Source organism: Gallus gallus, chromosome 5 (assembly GCF_016699485.2).
Source record: "Gallus gallus isolate bGalGal1 chromosome 5, bGalGal1.mat.broiler.GRCg7b, whole genome shotgun sequence".
Classification (NCBI taxonomy): Eukaryota; Metazoa; Chordata; class Aves; order Galliformes; family Phasianidae; genus Gallus; species Gallus gallus.
This window is the reverse complement of record NC_052536.1, coordinates 19,535,364-19,552,112: the sequence shown is the minus strand read 5'-3', so window position 1 is coordinate 19,552,112 and position 16,749 is coordinate 19,535,364. Positions and strand designations below refer to the sequence as shown.

Sequence of the window (16,749 nt, the reverse complement as noted above, 5' to 3'; positions counted from 1 at the left end):
CTCCACTTCACTTTGAAGAGTAAGACATCGCTAACAGGCAGCTCGCCCATATGCTTTTCAGACACTTTGCAGTAAAAAAGAGTAACACATGAACTGGACTTCTGTCAAATCCTTTCTGGAAATCTGAACATGTAATGCCCATTGAACCCCATTTTTGTCTCCTGTGGTAGTCTTGTCTTCAAAGAAGTCCAACCAGATGGTGATGCATGCCTTTCCTTTCTTAGAGGCCATCAGTCTTTCCTCACACTGTGTATTTCTAAGTGTTTTTCTTGTTTTGATCTCTGAGAAAGACTTTCTAAGACACTTCCTACCAGTGAAGTTTAACGAGATTCTCAGATACGTTACAACTCTTTGTTAATCTATGGCTTTGTGGTAACTACCTGAACCTACTGAACTTCAACTAAGACATCTTGCAAAAGTAATATATATGATGAAGCTTCCCTGCAACTCTGGTCATATACCTCAGCTCACCATGACTAAATGATAATGACTTCTACTTATAAGAGCATCTTTTAACCCCTAAGATACCAAATGTTTTACAAACTATTGTCCTGATTCTGTAGTCATTTACTTCAATAGAGAGAGGACAAAGTTCTGTTCTCACAGTTGGGTAACATCAAACATCCCAGTAATCACAGGCAGAGTAAAATCTTTGTGATACAAAGTAGAATAAAATAGCTAGTTAGAAATAAATTTATATTGCCATCATTTTAGAAATTTCAAAATGCAGTTTGTTCAGCAAGGTGAATGTTATAACTCAAGTTAGAGTTCAGCTGAAAATTAGATTTCAACCTTTACAATGAAGCCCAGTAGTTCTTGAATGAAAATGCATTTTAAATTTAGTCTATGAACACATTTTTCTGTATTTCCTGTATCCCATAATCAGATTAATGCATACTCAAAGACTGCTATCTTCTTCTAAATTATGTTAACTTGTGAAAGAGCAAATACATATTCTTGGGGAATCTCTTAGTCAGATATCATCAAGGACAAGCCCCAGTCAACAGTGCTGAATGTTAGACTTCATCATGTTATATTCCTTCATGACAGCATAGGAACAATAATAGTGGTGAGATTTACTCCTTAGTTCTTTTTCAAGGAATAGTCTTTCAGAGCCTCATTTTGGTCAAAGTTTTTATATCTCTTCAGTCAGGAAATAAATATTCCACATGTGGACTTAAGGCAAAATCAGAATGTTAACTGGGAGATTGTTGAGCAATAACAATCCATTTCCTTCAAACAATATAAACAAGTTCATAATCTATGCCAATGTTTTACAGTATACAATAGCAATCTAATCTCTTACAGATATACCATAGAAAACTCTGAAGTAAAGGTATATTGTTGCTGACACATATATTGCAATTGAAGCAACATTTTGCTGTGAGATAGGAAGCACCCAACAGCCATCAGTTACTGATAGAACTAGATGAACTATACGTTATGAACTGCTTGACAGTTATAGCTCCCTACTGTCTTCTGAATTTACTAGTAAATAGAACACAGTATTATTATTTTTATTCACTGTAATTATTCAGTATAATTATCAAATAAATATAAATTTGAAAATTACCATTGTCATGGACAATGTCATTTCTGATACTGATTATGTCACTGAGGCTACATGATATTTCTTCTGTTCTGTGAATGAGCAAACGGGATTATTTGCTGAAAGTATAACATTAACACAGAATAGAAACTGTTTATTGATGCACAAATGTCTTTGTAGGCAAATACAGGCAATTTGAATAATGGTACTGAGAAAAATATGCACTATTTCCCAAAATTACTATTAGCAAAATACAGCTGTAACAGATGGGTAACATTTACTCAGGTTACTGAACAGGAAGTTGTAAAAAGACTAACTGAATGACATCAGATTTCAGCTATTATAGTCTGGGTTAGAGTGAAATTTTATTTAGGAATTCTATAATCAATTTTTGTTTCAGCTATACAATTTTTATATATCTTGGAATTTAGTTTCATTTGCCTATCAACTTCTGATTTCTCATCTGTGAATAATCCACAATCAATAATGTATCTTTTCTATCTATCTTTGCCTATCTTGTCTAAATTCTATGAGAAAAATGTTTGCCTCTGATATGCAAGGCATATCTTTTTCAATAATGTTTTTTCAATGTCTTGGTAGAAGAACTTGTGTGTAGTAACAAAAATAATGCTTATTATAAGATGCAGTAGAGAAATCATATACATTTTCTCTATTATTATGCTTCTCTCTGATTTTAATTGAAGAGTTGTTTTGTTTATTTTTTTATTAACAAAAGACTTTGCAGTCTCAAGTAATTTCAATTCAAGAATTAAGAACTTGTAGGATTTGCTGCAGTAGTTTAAAAAGAATCCACATTTTTTCCAATACTTCTTTTGTCTCCATTTTATTGTGTTGGGACAAAGAGGGAATAGGAAAATGAGATGAAAGAAAGCCTGAACCATGCACTATGTATAATTGCTTTTGTTTTTTTACTTAAAATATTTGTGATTTATAATTTCTTTATGCACTCAAGCTTTTGGGGTTACATGGAAAATATGTAAAAAAGATTAATATAACTATATTTTTAAGGGATGAATAATTAAAAATATTTAACTGAGAGATTGCTTAGTTTTGGTGGAGAATTATATGTATTATACATTTCTGTAATTAAAATAACCAAGTCAGCAAAGTGCTGCTTTACACAGATACATAAAGCTGTAAAAAAAAAAAAAAAAAAAAAAAGTTTTTGCTAGACAGTTTATTATAGATTCATGAAGTATAATGCCTTGCAATACTGACCAACTCTTGTTTCTTCAAAAAGGCAGCAATATTGTAGTATGTACTTGTCCCATTGTGCTGGGCACACATGGAGAAAAGTATTCCTTCTCGACTACGGTAGTCATCAATTTTTGTTCTGAAGCCTGCTATTTTTAATTTTGTATAGTACTAGCAGTTACAAATATTTGATAGAAAATAATAAATTTAAATAATCTTCCAGAAACAAAATATTTAGGCATAAGGAAGAAAGGTATAATGTGATAGCCTGCTTTTCAGCTAGTTTTGACAGTCATGTATATAATTCAGGAGACAGTTCTCTTTAACCACATCTTCCTAATGGTATTTCCTTGAAACTTTGGTAAAGTGTCATAGTTTCTTATTATGAAATTCATAAATTATTTCATAAGTTTCTGAATGGGATATTCCCTTTTAAATAGGATAACAAATATTAACAGGCAAATTAAATACCCTTCTATCTGTTCAGGTAATTTGGTACTGGCCATAAACGTAGCCATCTAGAAGTCTGGCTTTCTATTGTTTTTCTTCGTCATCTTTCCTCAGTTCACAGATTAATGTTTTAATAAGCGCTTGTTCAAATTATATTAATTGTAACAAAATTAGTAGATAGCAAATATCTCCAATCTTTTCTACCCTGATTCAGATGAGAATGTATGAATGGCTGTAGAATGTCAGTCTGTCTGCCCTAGCAATACATCATACATACAGGTATGCATAGCAAGAAAAGGGAAAGAGTACTGATAATACCCTCCTAATCTCCAAGTATTTTCACCTTAGGATGTTTTTGAGAGAATTTTCACATATTTAGTATCTGTCAGTTCTGTTCAGTGTCCTCTGTGTCCATGTAAACTTTCAACATGTTCAGCACCATTTACTCAGAATGAAAATGAATACAAGTAAACCAAACCAAAAGATTTATATCCAATTTTCAATTAACATCAAATACAACAAATGCAACAAAACAACTTTCCTTGGGAAAAAAAAAAAAAAAAAAAAGTTATCCTATAAGGACAGAACTACAGTTTTATGACCCAAGGCATGGGACAAAACTTTATTTATTTATTTGTTATATATATATTTCTCAATATTACTTTGAGGCACATATCAGTCAGTATTGCCAAGATTTGTAGCAGTATGTCTGTGAGGAAAACAACGTACAAGGAAAAGGAAACTTTTAGCCCATGTAGAAAAATATTTTTATTTTCTTAGGCAGAAATGACAGGATCCTTTGACACAAGAAACTGGCACTGTTGAAGTAGGTCCATGTGAAGAACTGTGCTGTCTGCTTGTTTTCTCTGTTTTCTTTCTATAACAAAACTGCATATCTATGGCTTTTGTCTATTTCAATGTCATTTAAATTCCTTTCTATTCGCCGATTTTTCCATGAAACAGATCTTCTGCATCAGGGTCTCTCCTGATGTTGGTATGAAATTCAAAAAGATTCAGTGAAAAGAAGTGTCCTATTCTCTTTCTACATACTCCTTCCAAGTTGTTTCTAAACGGGGGTCCTAACAGGTACCTGTCATCAGAAAATAATCGTCTTTTGCTCTTGTAACTTAGCATTCCATACAGGTCTACATTTTGAAACCTTACACACACATCCTTTGAATTCACATGCTCATGACTATTAGAAATGCTGTAACACATCAGGAACGTGACTGTCACTTATGCCTTCATCATGTCACCTTAGCATATGCATATTCCACATTTACATTAAAACATTACTTCATGTTTTGCCCTGGCTTGATTGACATTCAGCATACTAAATTTCCTCCGTACTTGAATAACTTTAACTGATTATAGCTTTGAGACACCCTCTGATAAATGGTTGTGTTCTAATTTTCAGAAGCAAACACTCTGATAATCAAAGGAACCTTCTGTTTATGCACTTCTCATCTGGCAGTATCACTGAACTGCTTTTAAATTAGTTTGAGAGCTTTAAAATTTATAGGCTTATAAATACTATTATCTAGTTTCATGTTTGAAGTTATAAATCCTTTTTATTCCATGTCACTTATTTTGTTTTAAGTTTATTCCAATTTCCATACTGTCTGATTCTATTCCAAGACAATTCATAGCCTGAAGAAAGCCCTTTTAATATAATTTTGAGGAAGATCTAATTATGACAGTTAGATCCAGCTAGTAACCAGTTATAAGAGCCATGAATCACCTTTCTCAAGATGATGAGGTGATGAGGAGACTTATAAAATATCATAGAATTGTATGTACTCTGAAAGGCTCTCTGTATATCAACTATTTATTTCTGAGAGACAGCACAGATATTAGGGCATAACCAAAATAAGATTTTTACAGTCTTGATAAGAGAAGTTTTAAGAAGTAACTACAGCAGTGGTAAGAGTGATGTTAGCTTTTATTTATCACTTAGGACACAAAACTTGTCAGTGAATTTTGATCAACGATTCAAAGGTCCTAAAATAAAAATTGAATAGTCTGCTAATTCTAATTTTAATTCCAATTACAAATAAACAGTATTTTAAATTTCCTGTATTTTAGTATTTCCACCAGATCATGTGTCTGTAAAAAGCACAAACTGAAAAGTAACATAGAACCTGAAATTCCATTTCCAAAGGGATTACGGAAGGACAGAAATCTTAAAACCTAAGGAAAACAAAATCTTCAATTTTCTTAATGGTGAGAGTTGTAAAATGTCATTAATGGAGATCATGTCAGGATATCACTCGAAGTCTGAGAAGTCTCTGGCTTCTGGAGCTGGGTTTTCAAAATTTCCTGAACTGCTTAGTCAGGGCTCCTTGTGAGCTAGTTCCAGGTCAATCAATTTCAAAAACTTCATTGAAGAGCCCTTGGAAGTCCTAGATAATGAATCTATAGAGGAAACAGGGATGCTAGGAAAAAAGAATTTAAATTCAAGAACTTTCACCTTGCAATTTGTGTTAGCTCTTCACTAAGAGAGGGCCAAATCATCCACCTGTCAGAAAGTGAATTCCTTTTGTTATTACTCATTATTCAGCTTCATAGTTAATTACATTTAATCCAGCATGTCCAAATAGCATACTTCATCAGAGCTTTCTCTGTTCTTGAAATGATTTCTGTGTGTACCAGAAATTCCATTTTGATTAAAATGAATAATTGTTAAAACATAAATCTTCCTGATAAATCCTTGCTGTGGTGAATTCCCAGTTTGCCACAGAGGGATATTCTTTTGAAAGAAAATGCTATTGCATCCCAAACCCAGCATCAATGTGCCAAATGGATATAGGTTTGATATTTTTTTCCTGTCATCTTATCATGCAATAAAGTAAAACAAAACAAAGAGATAGAAGTATAAGAGAATAAAACACAGTGATAAAAGCTGATAAGAATTTGAAATCTTCTACCTCTTAGAGCAAAATAGTGCAGCAAAAACTGATTCCCCATAATCTTCCCTTCTAAATATCAATAATAGTATGTTAAAAGCTGAGATTACATGGTATTATGATCTAAAGGGTTACCTGTGCAAGTCCTTCCTGACTTGCACAGGTAACTTTGTCTAGATCTTCAAAAATCTAGACTCTGTCTAGATTTTCAGGGTTACAAAAATAATAGTTTGCTGGTTTAAAGTTTGCTGTTTGGCAAAACAGGTATAGAACCTTTGAAAGTGAACCAGTTGATATAATAGGTAAGAAAAAAAACATGATGTATTTTAAAATATCACAGTGCAGTGCCATTCAGGGATAAACAAATAAGTTCCAAATAAAAACTGGAAGATATTGTCTAAAAAGCAGTGTAAAAATGTTATTCAGTATGTGCGATTAGCCATATTAAGACAGGTTAAATGGTTTCATTGAGGTCACCTGATTCCATCCCAAGGCAAAGGAGCTAATTGTCTTCTTTTAATATGAACAGTCTGTCCTTAACAGCACTTCAAAACATATTTTAAAAATCTCCAAAATATATTATGTGTTAAAAGAAAACCATCTAATCTATTTCACTCATCTGTGCCCTAAAAAGTGAAGACTTATATGGTGTCTTATGCTTATAAATGCAACACAGCTGGACAGTTAAGAGAGTGCTTCCTTTCCTCAATGCTCAAATACGAATAGATCTTAAAGTGACTTACAAAGCTGAACGTTATTATTCCATTTTTTCCTTACTGGAAGTGTTAGAGTAACTGAGGTGTAGATAAATTGGAGTGACTTGCAAAAGTTTAAAGAGCTTATGACCTTGCTAGTTGGTCATGGAATAAAAATAGAAGCTGAGATCACTGGCACCCAGAAATGGCCACTAGACTATGCTTCACAGCAAGGCTTGTGGTAGAACAAAAACATTATTTGCATGCCTTTAAAGCATGTGTTTCAAACCCATATCATTACAGAATCTTCTCATATGGCAAGCATGAAATAAACAGATCTATGTTTGTGATGTAAATGCATCATATAAATACAGTTCCTTTTGACATAAGAAATCAGAAGGAAGTCAAATTAATTTACTGACTTCCTTCAAACACTGTGTGCTATCCTCTCTGGCTATAGTTGATGCTGTTGGCTGATGGATTGAAATCCAGGATACTTCAGACTAGAGATTGCAGGTTGCTATTAGCTTTGCTGAATTCTGTCTAATTTTTGTTATTGTTATTTTGTTACTGTTCATAAACGACACTTTATGTTATGTTCCCAAAGCCTGGCTTATTTCTCTTCTTGCTGAAAACAACATTAGTAAACTAAATAATCACATTCTTATCTTGGTTTCCCAAACATTGTTTTCGTCCTGAATCTCTTTATATGAATTTGTGTCTTCAATGATATCCAAGGTCAGATGACACCCTTGACATTTTTTTTATCTTCTTACCCCCAGCAATTCTGACTGTGTAGGAGGAAGGAAAGCTCATATTTTGGCACTGTATTTTAAAGTGATTTTTTGGGGGAACACTGCAATGCCCTTAAGATCTCTGTTCTCCCATATTTTGAGTTGGGACAGTCACAACCAACTCCTATAGTAGAATAAATGATGAGGTGAGAAAAGAAAGGAAGTTATGTTCCAGTAAACTCATCATTAAAAAGAATTATGACTCACATTTACTTTAAGAAGTGTGTTGGCTATAATAACATCAACATTTAATGGTGAAGTTCTGTGAGCAGTAATGTTGCCATGTGATACTACAGCAGCTGGCATACTTTACATGCCCAATTTCTGTGAAGAAATGGAAACACTCCTTGAAATCTAGATAAGAAGAACATAGCTCTTCTTTCTTTTCCTCACATATTTTTCTGTGAGACTGAGTTTAGACATCTAGTTCTAATAAGTGCTCCCATTCTAAATCCCAGTGAAAGAATACTTACCTCAGACTTTCAAATAGGAAACCACAGATGCTTATCTCCAAAAGATTAAAATAATGTGACTTAAATTACCACCTGTTCTTACTCAACTAGCCTTTTACAAAAATTTCTCATAAAGCTTGAAAAAGTTAAATTTCTAAGACAAGTTCAAGGATGAGAGCACATTTTGAACTGTAGTAGAAGTGACTCTCAAAAACTAAGCATACAAAATGCTGAAGAGTAGGATTGTTTTTAAAGCTACTCTTCCTCAAAGGAACTTAAATCCAAAAGAATAAAATGATCAGGCTGAAATTTCCTGTACAGTCCATCTGAATTACTCAGAGTGATGCCTGTTCTGAGGATGATAGCATCTAAATTGCTTGTGAAGCAGTTTCTGAATCACTCTGGTCTATACCAATTTGTTAAATGAGCCCACATTTGGCACCATTTTACTTTAGTTCAGTAATCTGTAAATGGCCAAACCAGGAACTACTACACAAGCCACTCAGATACCTCCTTATGCAGACCACAGCTTTCAGAAACAAACAAACAAAATAGAAACAAAAAAAGCCAAGAAGCTCAGAATGCTGACTGCTTCAGCTGCCTCACTCTGATTTATCTGGGTTCATGCTATCAAACACCAAGTACTTCTGAGATGTGTTCTATGCTACCCTTCTTTCAGACTAGTCAAAACACAGTCGTCACCAGTTTCTGGTAGTTCATGCAGATGAATACCTGGTTAAAATGCTGATTGTATCCACACTTCTAAATGAAATATTTAACTTTGGGTTGGAGTTTTAGACCACATGAGCACTAAATAAGCACTGCTATTCAAGTCTGATGTAGTATCCAGCTTTATGCCACTACTAGAGATTACATTAATACTAGACCTGGAGTTGAAGTTCTGTTAACTTAGCAGTTTGAAAGGAAACTTTACATGAGAAAAATGTAAACAATGGAAGAGATATTCTCAAAACACAGGTACTTTTTGACTTTATGTTTTGAAAAATATCCTCAGAGCCAAAGCAACTAAATCTTGATAGTTCTTAGCTATATAAGTACATATTTGGCATTTCTTTCACTCTTCTGAGTATTTCACAAGAAATGCTGTAAAATAGCTTTTATTGTGAGAGTTCTGACATATCTTATTTTTTTTAAATAAGAACAAGCTATACTTGAAGAGCTTCTCATCTAAGATGGAAATATGCAATTTCATCTTTAAATCATAATTCTGGAAAGACACTGTCTTGGAAAATTGTGGTACCACTGAGGTCAGTTTCAAATCAGAGTGAAGTTTTTGGTCAAGTTACTTTCTCTGTGGATATGTTCAGATTCTGCCAGAGATAAAGAAGATTTGCCTTTGTATAATATTAGTAGGCAAATATGGTTAACTCTAGCATCATTCAAATTAGCACCAGGTCTTTACACTATTTTATCATCATCTGCTCTCGGTGTTTAAAATAAATGGATGAGGTCTTTGATTCAGTGGAATGATCCAGAACATGATCCAGAAATCCAGTCTTTCACTCAGTTATGAATTTTTCCATTGTTGCCTATGGTTTATAAAATCTAGATTTCCTTTGCTGGACTTATACTGCATAAAACTAAGAAATAAACTGCACAACTCTGGCCACTCCTCTAACAGACACAAATGTCTTCTCAAAATCTAGAAGAAATTGTATTATGCTAATTCTACAATTAAATTTTCTATGAAAATGTCTGTCTTTGGAAGAATTGCAACCTCTATCTTAAGCCTTCCAGGAAACTTAAATGTAAATCATACTGACAGAACAGAGGGTAAAATAGGAAAGCAGTTTTTCTGCCAATATATAAACATCAATTTTACCATATTAGTGATTTTTTGCATGGAACAGAATGAAAATTATGATGCACCACTTCAGGATGATTTATAAAAAATAAGGTTTATTTAGTTATCTCAACAGCTGAACTAAGGTTTTAACTATTTAAGATAACGTGTTCATAATGTAGTAGTCAATACTTTAAAATGTTTAATGCAAACTACAAAGCTTTGTAAGTTTTAGACTGCACAAAATAAAATAAAGTTCATCATGCTGCTGTAAAACAAGTAAATACTATGGCTTTCTTCTTATTTTTTATTCCTGTGCTAAATAGATCAAAATAGGAGTTTGTAGAACAAATTAAATCAATTTCATACATAACAGAGATTTCCAAACCATGGTAACTGTTTATTTCTGATTTGTCATTTAGCAGAAATGAAACTGTGTAGCTTGCTTTTTATCACTTTTGAGTACTCTGGGAAGCCCAGATCTGTCACTCTCCATGAAGGATTCCATCTATTTGTTGTTGTTGTTTTTCCCCAGCAGAACCTTTCTTAATCCAAAAATATTTTGTATTGGGAAATTATTTTTGGTTCTGTCTCCAGTACATGCATTGGCTTAGCACAGAATTTTTGCTCTTTCTATTTCTAACATATAGAATATTTGCTATTTTCTATTTTTTTAAATTTTCTTTTAAATTCCTGTTGATATATCCTTATTTGATTATTATTCTTATTTCATTATCTTTATTTCAAATATGTGTTGAGTTTTATGAACTCTATTGTGCTTTTCTTAATAATATAAGTGAACCTAAATATTACATTAAAAATGCAACTAAAACAAAGAAGCAAAACCACCACAATATTTGCATCTGTTTAAATTACTTGGATTAACATAATTCTTCACTGGTGTGCATTTAAAGCTGGCCTGACCTCCCCATACAGTAAATATTCTAGGCAACCTATGCACCTGAATTCAGACAGCAGCTTAAGCTGTGATTTCCTCTTTTGATACGTGTTTACTTTGTTATTGGAAAAGAAAATGGAAAAACCCAGCAGAAAATACTAGAGAAAAAATATAGTTCTCATATTCATATTCTTGCCAGTCTTTATCCCCTACCTATTTGTTTTTTTATTCTGATCTTAAGTTGCAAGAGTGAGTATGATCTATCCTTGGCTAACTTTCCTTAGGATGTCACAATAAGGAAGAAAAACTGCACCGAAAAATTACTTACTAATAAGAAAAAAAATACTCTCAAAAATATAAAAACTTTAAAGTGTTTAAAGATACAGATGTGTTCATTTTCTCAGTGTTTCTCAATGTTTATTTGAGAGAGTGAAAACACCATAGATTGATTGCACCATCCTTCACTTTATAGTTCCTGTGGAGAATGTGTGATTCAACGTAGCCAAAGGAAGCAAGTGCTCAGTATATAGTCATTCAGAAAGTCCTTTTGATACAGTGACCCATATTTAAGCTCAGAGAACACAGTGTAATGTGCTCTTTGTTAATTTCCATTTTCTTTTCTTTTTTTCTTTTTTTATTATTTTCTTAAGTGTATAGAGTTATATCTCATCTATTGGGAGAACAAATTATTTCTAAATTGTCTGTATCACATATAGTTTTCAAAGGCAAAAATGATGTGCACTTTTCTTCTGCATTTCGTTCTATAAATAGTAAGGAACTGAAAACTCCATAGGATAAAAATGGGTTGTTTTATTTCCTTCTACCACATTTTTTTTTTTTTTTCCCAGTAGGACATTGTTCTTCACTGACACTGACACTTTTAAAGAATTCATGAATTCTACGCACACAAAACCAAATGTTCAGGAAGCTGTAGGTACCATATCCATACCATGCTGTTTTCTCACTAGTCTGGAGGCTGCTCAGATAATAGCAAAGTCTCCTTTTAATTCTACTTATGAGATGCAGTGCTGTTCTTTATACATACATAAATATATATTTTAAATAATTCTGTCAAAATCTGTAAAGGAAATGTGGCAACAAAGTGTCTGTAGTCCTCATGATTTTTTCCTATTGTAATTGATGTGTACTGAACACAACGTTCATTTATCATTTTCATATTTTCCATCATCAAGAAAATTGATAAGTTACTTCAAGATAAGTAACTTCCATTTAGATTGTATATAGAAGTGAATGACTTGCTGCCACAATTTACTATCTCTTTGTAGAAAGTAGAGGATGAAGTAAGGGAAAAAAGCCCTCTGATAACTCTGCAATCATGCTCCTTTCACTGTTTCTGTAATTTTATGACCATTTACCAAGAACAAATCACCATAAGTGAAATAAACTCTTTAGAAAATAAATGAAAAGAACAAAACCAAAAACAAACAAAAAAGCTTGAATGATGAGAGATTTAATATTTACCAACTCCAAGGACATACATATAGAAAAATATGTTGTTCATGAGTAAAGCAACATAACTACCATTGAATTCTTCAGTGTAGTATTTTAGGGAATGAGAATCACAGTAAAAGAAGGCAAAATGTAAGCAGGAATGTACTCTGAATTGTAGAAGGGTAGTCTGGGTAGACTCTTGTTGGAAAAATAAGTCTCTTATTTGTGGAAACTGCTGAAAAATGAAGCAGTGTCTGTAAAGAAGTAGAGAAAGCACCATACTAATTAAGACATGATATTAAAGAAGAGAAAAAGCCTTTAATAATGTGCTCTGATAACTAAAGTGAAAGAAGTATGGATTACATATAATCTGTTTCTAAGATTCAGACTTCTTAGATGTTATAAAGAAATTAAAACTACAGATACTATTGAAATTGTTCAATTTGATTGATTAAATTCTCTTCTATGGGTTATCAGTGAAAATATAGGGAATATTCTGAGATTTAAGTAAAAATAAAACAAATGCCCGTTGTTTTCCACATGACACCTCTTTACTGTCCATATCATTAGCCTGCAAGACAACAGAAAGAGAAAAAGAAATATAACAATCAAGTTGTCTTAAGTACTATAACAGACTAACATTTGAGTCAATTGGCCATGAAAAGGTGAATTGCACTGAACTACTTCTGTAACTTCTGAGTGACAGTTATGTAGGAAGCACTAAGGCTCTTCTGAAAAACTGGGAAGCATATCAGCAGCTGAAATTTTATATACTCACGATGAGCTTGAGTGTACACTGGTGTAATGCAGGTGATCAGTGAAGAGCTTAGTTCAGAATTCTGCATGCAGATGTACGAATGTCTCCTGAGGGGGATGTTTGGATCAGTTTCACCTTTTTTTTTTTTTTTTTTTTTTTTTTTTTTTTTTTAGCTTCTTTGTTTATTCATATTTGTTACCCCATTTGTGGAGCAATAACAAAGGCATCTGAAATTTCAAGAAACACAGCTCTCTGGAAGCATAAATCTCCTGGCCTTCCTCATTCTTCTCTCCATCATACAAGTCATTAATAGTATTTCTGGCTTCTAACTATACACAAGTCTAAACTAACCAGAAGACAGCAACCAACCTTTCCTGTAGCATATATTTCATAGACAGTGGCCATTTTTTATAGTCTGTCACTACTACAGTGACTAATCTCCAGTTTCCAAAAATTAACACACTTCATAGTCAAAAATGACCAATATTATCTCTTCTTTCTTTTTTTAACCAGTGCTACCTGTACTGTCCTTCTCCTGCTTCCTTTTTTCTTGTACCTTGTTTTACTTTACCATGTTATCAAACTGGAATGCAAAGCACATTAGAAAGTTTTGTTAGAAATTTGTGAAGTTACAAGATGGAATCTGTACTATTTTTTTCAAATATTGTAAACTTCCAGTTTACTTTGTTCTGACTTACTAGTTTTGCTTATATTTTGCCTTCCAAAGTTAGGATAAGTATATAGAGGTATGTAGCAGGAAACAGATACTGAAATTCCATAAGAAATATATCAACAAGTGGAAGGTACATCCTACTTCACATGACCATTGCCTTCCATGGCTTAGAAATAATTCTAAGACTTATATGCTAGTATGATAATGTTGTATTTGTAGAAAGCAAGATGCTGTGCTACAGAGGACTTGAAGTAACCACATCATTGGACTATACATTCAAGACCATCAGATATAGCACCTATGCACTCAGATTGGCAACTTTGCCCATGGCAGCTTTGTGTACTCTGCAGGCAATAATGTTCTGTGACAGACACTTTCTTGAGGATACTTTGTTCTGGAAGCTCAAATAATTCTCTGATTTCTTTGTAGGAGCAATATTACTGTACATGACTTTAGTGAACTTAGCTCCCTTGAGAAATACTCTTGCTGGGATTGGAGAGGTTTGCACAATGCATGCAGAAATGTGACTTCTGCAATTGCACTTTGACCCTAATTTATATTTAACACCTTTGAGCTTATTTTTAAATGGTTCTTACAAAAGACTTGGCAAGAATATTTTGAGTGAAATGGCTGTAACAGAAATATTCTCACTAAAATCTAATTTCCTTAAAACTTACATTTTTGAAACTTGCATTTGGATCACTTTTATGTGTGTGTGAGTCCATGTCTGTGTTCTTGTGTATGAAGCACAGGTATATATAAACATCCTAGTAAGAATCTGTATTTATGTAAGAATTGTGTTAGAATCACCCTTCCATTTCATGAAACAGCTTGTTTCATTTGAAAGGCTTTTGAGAACTTTGGAGATAAAAAAGTAAAATATTTAATGGAATTACACAGATTCATGGCCTAGGTAATTGGCTTTTATTGAAAAAAAAAAAAGAAAAAAAAAAGAGAGTAAATGGAGAATGTCTTATGGTCAGGCTCAGTAAAACTGTTTTGGTTCACCAGAGAACAATGATTATATATGAATAAACATGATGGGATATTTTTAACATATGGAAATGAGATATATTGAACAAGGGAACCCTGGACTATGGAAGGTGAAGGTGTCATAGTTTAGCTCTAGTAATTACATTACATAGCCTTTTCTGAATTGAGTAAATAGTGTTTGAAGACACAGAATGTAAGTAATTTGTTAGAATTGCAGAGAAGGTGTCATTTGACATGTTACATAGTAATTACTTGCAATATTGATGACATGCCTGCATTATGATACAAAGTGAATACCATAGATGTCATTGTAGTTACTGAAGGGGGGCAAATTAGAAAAAGACATTGTTTCTGTGCAAAACAGGTGTTTAAAGCACACACTTTTGTTTTTCCAGTGTAGATGGAAAAGATGTAGGTTTACAAGTATGTTGGCAAAAAGACAAAATAATCAGACTTCGTACATTCAAATAATGTTCTTTCAGAGGAACACAAACATATTGTTGAAAGGGAGCACTCAACATGGAAACAGAATGATTTGGGTTGGAAGGGACCTTTAAGATAATCTAGTTCCAACTCCCCTGCTATAGGCAGGGACACCTCCCTCCCTTGAATGCTTCCAGGGAGGAAGCATTCACAGTCTCCCTGGGCAACCTGTTCCAGTGTCTCGCCACCCTCACAGTAAAGAATTTCTTCCTAATATCTAGTCTAAATCTACCCTCTTCCAGTTTAAAATCATTTCCCTTGTCCTGTTGCTACCTGCCTTTCTAAAAACTCCCTCCCCGGCTTTCCTGTAGGCTCCCTTCAGGCACTGGAAGGCTGCTATAAGGTCCCCCCAGAGCCTTCTCTTTTTCAGGCTGAAAAGTCCCAGCTCTCTCAGCCTCTCCTTGTTGGAGAGGTTCTCCAGCTCTCTGATCATCTCTGTGTCTTTCCTCTGGACCTGCTCCAACAACTCCATGTCCTTCTTGTTGGGGGCTCCAGAGCTAGACACAGTACTCCAGGTGGTCTCATGAGAGCAGAGTAGAGGGGCAGAATCACTTTCTTTGATCTGCTGGTCACAATTCTCTTGATGCAACACAGGATACAGTTGGCCTTTTGGGCTGCAAGTGCATATTGGCAGCTCATGTTGAAATTTTCATCAGCTGACTCTCCCAAATCCTTCTCCTCAGGGCTGCTCTTAAGCCATTCTTTGCTCAGCCTTGTATATGTGCTTGGGATTACCCCAACCCTGGTCCAATTACAACTGCTACTATTTCAGAGGGCAATTTATAACCCAGATAAGCCTTCTTATTGCTTGATAAAAGCTGACATCAGCATTGATACAACAGCAGTGTTTACTTTTTGGTTGTCTCTCATGTTGCTACAAAATATTGTAGTAATTTGGATTTCTATTTTTCATTTATCACTACAAAGGCTTCCTGCTCCTTATTTTTAATTTTTTTCCTTGCTTCCTCTTTCCATTTTCATTCTTCCAATTTTCTGTTTACATTGCAAATACATCTCTATTTCTGCTTGCAAAGTTTTCCATAAATGTTAACATCACTAGGGAATTATATAATTCAACAACATACAGAAAGAGAATTCCTTAACAAAACAAGCCATTAAGTCTACATCTTCTGTGTCTGCACCATTTGGAGGTCTAGAAAGAGGTAACTATGAATTTTCCCCTTTAATGTTATCAAATTATGTAATAGTAAAGTTATAGGTGCTACTGTACCTGATGAGGAAACATAGATATAGTAATTCCTTTAGAAATTCATCAGCAAGTGGGAGGTACATCGTATTTCACATTACCATTGCCTTCCATGACTTAGAAATAATTCTAAGGCTTACATACTGCTATGATCGTGTAGCTCTGAGTGAAAGGACAGGAGTATTATAGTAGTATAAATGAAGCAAATGTTGATAGCAGAAATAGGGGCATCCACAGTATGAATGGGACCTAACAGCATCTGAAGTTTGCAAGCTGTATCACATGGAGGTGGCAAAAGAGTCAGGAAAATCAATCAGAAATCAGTATTTCTGACGAGTTGTGATATCCATAAGATGAGGCTGATGAATCCATGGCAGTCAATAACTGTTGTCTCTACCCCTGACTGGTAGAGTTGCTCTGG

At 33.8% G+C, this 16,749-nt stretch overlaps 1 protein-coding gene across 1 annotated transcript in view; it reads left to right on the top strand.

Moving 5' to 3' along the window:
* The window catches only part of RAG2 (recombination activating gene 2), a 565,728-nt gene that overhangs the window by 68,003 nt on the left and 480,976 nt on the right, over positions 1-16,749 (top strand). The gene's annotated exons all lie outside the window — the stretch shown is intronic.